Source organism: Vipera berus, assembly GCF_964194415.1.
Source record: "Vipera berus genome assembly, chromosome: Z".
Classification (NCBI taxonomy): Eukaryota; Metazoa; Chordata; class Lepidosauria; order Squamata; family Viperidae; genus Vipera; species Vipera berus.
The window spans coordinates 131,143,965-131,151,464 of NC_138205.1; the positions used below are offsets into that span (position 1 = coordinate 131,143,965).

Consider the following 7,500-nt stretch of genomic DNA (forward strand, 5'->3'; position numbering starts at 1 on the left):
TGGTCTACTGCTCAAAGCCTTTGCACAGGAAGCTTTCAACTAAACAGGTTTATTGCCGAAAGCCTGCGCACGGGAAGCTTTCAACTAAACTGGTTTATTGCAGGCAGCCCGCGCACAGGAAGCTTTCAACTAAACTGGTTTATTGCCGAAACACTGCGCGAGGGAAGCTTTCAACTAAACTGGTTTATTGCTGAAAGACTGCGCACGGAAAGCTTTCAACTGGTTTATTGCCGAAAGCTTGCACACAGGAAGCTTTCATTGCTGAAAGCCTGTGCACAGGAAACTTGCAACTAAACCGGTTTATTGCCGAAAGCCTGTGCCCAGGAAGCTTTCAACTAAACCAGTTTATTGCCGAAAGCCTGCGCATGGGAAGCTTTCAACTAAACTGGTTTATTGCTGAAAGCCTATGCAGAGGAAGCTTTCAACTAAACTGGTTTATTGCCGAAAGCCTGTGCTTGGGAAACTTTCAACTAAACTGGTTTATTGGCGAAAGCCTGTGCACGCAAAGCTTTCAACTAAACCGGTTGATTGCCGAAAGCCTGTGCACAGGAAGCTTTCAAATAAACTGTTTTATTGCCGAAAGCCTGAGCACGCAAAGCTTTCAACTAAACTGGTTTATTGCTGAAAGCCTATGCACAGGAAGCTTTCAACTAAACTGGTTTATTGGCGAAACCTGTGCACGCAAAGCTTTCAACTAAACCGGTTTATTGCCGAAAGCCTGTGCACAGGAAGCTTTCAACTAAACTGGTTTATTGGCGAAACCTGCGCACAGGAAGCTATCAACAAAATTGGTTTATTGCCGAAAGCCTATGCACAGGAAGCTTTCAACTAAAAGTGGGCCTCTAGTTAGATAGTTAAAATAAGGCTCAAGAGGACTCTCAAAGAGAGTTGGATTTAGTTCCCTCGTGGCTACGTAAGGATTCAAGGGTGAGGCCCGTTTGAACTCGTGACCCCTGGGGGCTGCTAGTCCTCCCACCGCAGAATTCTCCTAATCTTTTTTCAGGGCCCACTACAGGTGACCCTGAAACTACCACCGTTCCATTTAGCAATCGTTCAAAGTTACAACAGCCCCGAAAAAAGGGACTAACAACCGGTCCTTGTACTTACTACCAAGCTCAGAAGGTACCAAGGACCCCACAGTCTTTCTCCTCCTCTTCCACGTAAACTACCCCGCCCCGCCCCCCGGTCCCTTCTAGCACTGATGTTATCTAGTTAGGTAATGGAAAGTCTTCAAGGAAACCACCAAGCTCAGAGCGTACAAAGGACTACGCAGTCTTCCTCCTCCTCCTCCTCCTCTCTCCAACCCCCTCTCACGTCTAGCACTGATGATGTTTCTCTAGTTGGGTCACGAAATGTCTGGAAGGAAAGCACGCAGCTCGGGGTCCGTCCTTCTTTCTTTCTTTCCTTCCTTCCTTCCTTCCTTCCTTCCTTCCTCCTCCTCCCTCCTTCTAGCCCTGAAGACGTTCCCTAGTTGGGTCACAAAATGTCTGCAAGGAAACCACCAATCTCAGAGAGGACCAAGGACCCCATAGTCCTCCTCCTCCTCCTCCTCCCTTCTAGCACTGATGACATTCCCTAGTTGGGTCACGAGACGTCTGCAAGGAAACCACCCAGCTTAGAGATCACCAAGGACCCACACAGTCGTCGTCGTCCTCCTCCTCCTCCCTCCTTCTAGCCCTGATGACGTTCCCCAGTTGGGTCACGAAACGTCTGCAAGGAAACCACCAATCTCAGAGAGGACCAAAGACCCCACAGTCGTCGTCCTCCTCCTCTTCCTCCTCCCTTCTAGCCCTGATGACGTTCCCTAGTTGGGTCACGAGAAGTCTGCAAGGAAACCAGCCAGCTCAGAGAGCACCAGGGACCCCACAATCCTCTTTCTTTCTTTCTTTCTTTCTTTCTTTCTTTCTTTCTTTCTTTCTTTCTTTCTTTCTTTCTTTCTTTCTTTCTTTCCTTTCCTTTCCTTTTTCTTTCTTTCTTTCCTCCTCTACTTCCTCCTCCTCCTCCTCCTCCTCCCTTCTAGCACAGACGGTGTTTCTCGTTTGGTCATAAAACGTCGGCAAGAAAACCACTCAAGGTCAGAGAGCACCAAGGACCCTCCTCCTCTTTCTGCTCCTCCTCCTCCTCTTCACAAACCCCCCACCCTTCTAGCACAGACGATGTTCCGTACTTCGGTCCTCCGACGTCTGCTACAAACCCCCCCAACTCCAAAACACCAAGGACCCCAGTCATTCCTCCTCCTCCTCCCCTTCCTTCCTCTCTTCCTCCGCTTTGTCTTCCTCCTCTTCCTCCCCCCCCCCGCTTTCTATCCCTAGTTCGGTCACGAGACGTCTGCGAGAACACCCCCATCCACCCCCAAGTTCCGAGAGCACCAGGGACCCCCACGGTCGTTCTTAATCCTTCTTCTTTTTTCCTCTACCTCCCCCTTCTCTTCTCCGTCGTCCTCTTCCGCCACCACCCCTCCCTCCCTTCTCGCCCTGATGATGTTCCTTCGTTCGGTCACGCGACGTCCGCAAGAACGCCTCCCCCTCCCCAAGTTCCGAGATCCCCAGGGGAAACCCCCCCCCCCACACACACACAGTAGTTCAGCCCCGAGCAGAAAAGCTTCGGTCCCGAGGAAAGAGAGCAAGCAGTACGTTTTCCACGAGGGCCGGAGGAGCCGCGACGTCGAAGCAAGCAGGGCGAGAAGCCGGGATAAACACCCGGAACGGAAAGAGGAGAACCAAGGAGACGAGGTCTCCGAGGTTTTCGCGGCTCCCGGAGGGGGAAAGAAGCGAGCGGCACGGCAACGCCGAGGCAGGCTTGGCGGGGTAGGGGTGGAAAAACAACCAAACAAAACAGCAGAACCTCGAATCCAGAACTCCTCGCTCCGGAGAGGGCGAACAACCCCATCGCACGAGGGTGGAAGGTGGGTCTGACTGACGCGTGCGTCGGTTTCGAAAGATCTGCACGGTCGCCAGGCGGCGTTGGATCGGCTCACGGTCCCAAAGGTCGTTTTTCACCGAAGGAGTGAGTTGGAAGGGACCTCGGAGGTCATCTAGTCCAACCCCCTGCTCAAGCGGGAGACCCTTACGGAATCATTTAGAAGGACAGTGTCGGAAGGGATCGCGGAGGTCATCTAGTCCAGCCCCCTGTTCGGGCAGGAAACCCTTACAGAATCATAGAATGACAGAGTTGGAAGGGCCATTGGAGGTCATCTAGTCCAGCCCCCTGTTCAGGCAGGAAACCTTTCCAGAATCAGAGAATGACAGAGTTGGAAGGGACCTTGGAGGTCATCTAGTCCAGCCCCCTGCTCAGGCAGGAAACCCTTACAGAATCCAACCCCCTGCTCAAACAGGAGACCTTTCCAGAATCATAGAATGACAGAGTTGGAAGGGACTTTGGAGGTCATCTAGTCCAGCCCCCTGCTCAAACAGGAGACCTTTCCAGAATCATAGAATGACAGACTTGGAAGGGATCTTGAAGGTCATCCAGTTGAACCCCCTTCTCAGGCAGGTAACCCTTACAGAATCATAGGAGGACAGAATTGGAAGGGACCTTGGAGGTCATCTAGTCCAGCCCCCTGCTTAGGCAGGAGACCCTTACTGAATCATAGGACAGAGTTGGAAGGGACCTTGGAGGTCATCCAGTCCAACCCCCTGCTCAAGCAGGAGACCCTTACAGAATCATAGAAGAACAGACTTGGAAGGGACCTTGGAGGTAATCCAGTCCAACCCCCTGCTCAGAGAGGAGACCCTTACTGAATCATAGAAGGGCAGACTTGGAAGGCACCTTGGAGGTCATCTAGTCTAGCCCCCTGTTCGGGCAGGAAACCCTTACAGAATCATAGAATGACAGAAATGGAAGGGACCTTGGAGGTCATCTAGTCCAACCCCCTGCTCAGGCAGGAAACACTTACAGAATCATATAATGAAAGAATTGGAAGGGACCTTTGAGGTCATCCAGTCCAACCCCCTGCTCATGCAGGAAACCCTTACAGAATCATAGAAGAACAGACTTGGAAGGGACCTTTGAGGTCATCCAGTCCAACCCCCTGCTCAGGCAGGAAACCCTTACAGAATCATAGAAGAACAGACTTGGAAGGGACCTTGGAGGTCATCCAGTCCAACCCCCTGCTCAGGCAGGAAACCCTTACAGAATCATAGAAGAACAGACTTGGAAGGGACCTTGGAGGTCATCCAGTCCAACCCCCTGCTCAGGCAGGAGACCCTTACAGAATCATAGAAGAACAGACTTGGAAGGGACCTTGGAGGTCATCTAGTCCAGCCCCCTACTCAGGCAGGAAACCCTTACAGAATCATAGGAGGACAGAATTGGAAGGGACCTTGGAGATCATCTAGTCCAGCCCCGTTCGGGCAGGAGACCCTTACAGAATCATAGAATGACAGAAATGGAAGGGACCTTGGAGGTCATCTAGTCCAGCCCCCTGTTCGGGCAGGAGACCCTTCCAGAATCATAGAATGACAGAGTTGGAAGGGACCTTGGAGGTCATCCAGTCCAGCCCCCTGCTCAGGCAGGAAACCCTTACTGAATCATAGGAGGACAGACTTGGAAGGGGCCTTGGAGGTCATCCAGTCCAACCCCCTGCTCAAACAGGACAGTCTTCACTATTTCAGACAAACGATTCACTTAACTACTGCGTGACTAACTTAACAACGGCAGTGATTCACTTAGCAACCAGCTGACTCACTTCACACCTGCACTGATTCACTTAACAACGAGAGCAAGACATGTCCTCCAAATGCACTGATTCACTTAACAACGGGGCAAGAAATCTCAGGCAACACTCCCTCAAACACTGTTTCGGGCTCCATTGCGGTCATAAGTTGAGGACTTCTTGCATTTTAAAGCTTGTTTTAAAAAAAACCCAAAAAAAAGCAAATCGGAGAAAAATCATATCCAACTTCCCCTTTTTGAAGCATCTGAAGGAAGGGAAATTTTTCAGGGGAAAAAAAGAAAGAAAGAAAAGAAAAATAAGGAGGAAATTCGCAAATATAGACGGGAAACTGAGGCCGACTTTCCCATTAGCCCAGATCTGATATTATTGTTTTGAAAATCCATTTTCCTTTTTTTTAAATTTTATTATTTTTGACATCCGCAATTCCACCTGGATCTCTTGGCAGGCGACGATTGTTCCTTTTTCCGAACAATATTCCGAGTTATTTCCTTTAATTTTTCCCCCCCAGAGGTTTTCCGCTTCCTTTTGGGGGATTATTCATTCAGAGTGTCCCAAAATATCTCGATTTGGGGGGCGACGAACGGCTCTAATCCTGGCTACAAACAAGCCGACATTTCTCCATGTCGGCTTGGAAGGAGATAGATGCAATCCTGGACTGATGATAATTCATTTAGTGACCGCTCAAAGTTATCACGGACTAAAAAAAAGGGACGTGGCGGCCGTCATTCGTACTTACGACGCCTGGGGTCCTGGGGTCAAACTTCAGATGCTTGACTCACATTTGTGACGGTCGCGGTGTCCTGGTGGTGGGGGAATCACGTGATCCCCTTTCGCGACCTTCTGACGAGCAAAGTCAATGGGGGAATCCGGATTCGCTTAACGACCGAGTGACTGCAGGGATTCACTGAGGGGGGGATTGACTGAGCAGGGGGTTGGACTAGATGACCTCCCAAGTCCCTTCCACCTCGATCATTTTGTGATTCTGTAAGGATCTCCTGCCTCAGCCGGGGGTTGGACTAGATGACCTCCAAGTTCCCTTCCAACTTGATTTATCATCGTTATCGTTATTATTTAACACCTTGGGGCAAGGATTGTCAAAAAACAGAGCAAAACAAATGTCTCACTTAACGACGGACGTTCCGGGCTCAGTTGTAGGGTGGTGAGTGGGAAAACTGCCTGTATTCCAGACAACCAAGAACTTTAGGATGGGTCTGGACAGGTTTAAGAAAACAACAGGCAATAATTTGTGTATTTCCGCTTCAAATAAGAGCCAAAACTTTAAATGCAGGGTTCTGCTCCAAAGCTTCTCAACTGCACATTATCATGTGGTTGGAAGGGACCTCGGAGGTCATCTAGTCCAGCCCCCTGCTCAAGCAGCAGACCCTAACAGAATCATAGCATGACAGAGTTGGAAGGGACCTCGGAGATCATCCAGTCCAACCCCCTGCTCAGGCAGGATACCCTTGCAGAATCATGGAATAACAGTGTTGGAAGGGACCCTGGAGGTCATCTAGTCCAACCCCCTGCTCGACCAGGATACCCTTGCAGAATCATCGAATAACAGTGTTGGAAGGGACCCTGGAGGTCATCCAGTCCAACCCCCTGCTCAAGCAGGGGCCCCTTACAGAATAAGAGCTGGAAGGGACCTTAGAGGTCATTTAGTCCAGCCTTCTGGTGAAGCAGGAGCCCCTTACCGAATCATACACTGACAAGAGTTGGAAGGGACCTTGGAGGTCATCTAGTCCATCCCCCTGCTCCAGCAGGAGACCCCCATATCATTCCAGGCAAATGCCTGTTCAACAACCACATATTCCAAGTAGCTCCAGATTTGAATTCTCCCGCCCGAGAAAGAGGAAGCACGGGACGCGATCTTGCCACGCGGGTCGTCCTCGACCTACGTCCATTTCTGTCCTTAAGCGAGTAATTATGTGAGTTTTGCCCCGTTTTTGGACCTTCCAACGAATCCTCGCAGATGTTAATCAGCCACACGGTCGTCAAACAAATCTGTCTTCCCGCTTGGCTTTGTGGGTCCGACGGTCACAAAGGGGAACACCCCGACCGTCATAAATAGGAGCCAGTGACCGTGCGTGTGTGTGTGTGTGTTCGTGTGTGTGTACACGCTGCGACGGTCGCTCAGTGTGCAAAACGATCCCTTTCTTCAAAGCCATTCTAAACCAGTCCTCACTCACTTTTCCCAGTGGCGTTGTGACGTGGGACGGTCGCTAAATAAACCGTCGTAAGTCCAGGACGGCATCCTGTGATTTCCACCGGCAAGGAAAAAGCAAGGCGACTTCGCCAGGCTTTTTTTCCCCCCCTCTCCTGTTAATTATAAAGGATCGTTTTCCGGGGAGAAATTACTAAGTGCGCCCAGCCTAAACCTCGCTGAATTTGATCCTAGCAATTAAAAAGGCCGTCGTTTTATAAGCTGGATGACAGACTGTTATTAAAAAAAAGTGATGATTCAAAAAAATATATATAATAATAACAGGGTGGAAAAAATGAGTTTCTAATTCTAGTTTCTTGCTTGAATAAACCGCACGGCCAAGGAACGAATGTAAGCAGGAGGCCCTTACGGAATCATAGAAGGACAGAGTTGGAAGGGACCTCAGAGGTCATCTAGTCCAACCCCCCTGCTCAGGCAGGAGATGCTTACAGAATCATAGAGTATCAGAGTTGGAAGGGACCTCGGAGGTCATCTAAACCAGCCCCGTTCAAGCAGGAGACCCTTACTCAATCCTAAGAGGGATAGAGTTGGAAGGGACCTCGGAGGTCATCCAGTCCAAACCCTTGCTCAGGCAGGAGATCCTTACAGAATCATAGAGTAT

General features: G+C 50.1%; 1 protein-coding gene across 3 annotated transcripts in view; it reads right to left on the reverse strand.

The window, feature by feature from the left end:
• Positions 1-7,500, reverse strand: part of LOC308677641 (microtubule-associated protein 4-like) — a 67,431-nt gene that overhangs the window by 12,432 nt on the left and 47,499 nt on the right. The gene's annotated exons all lie outside the window — the stretch shown is intronic.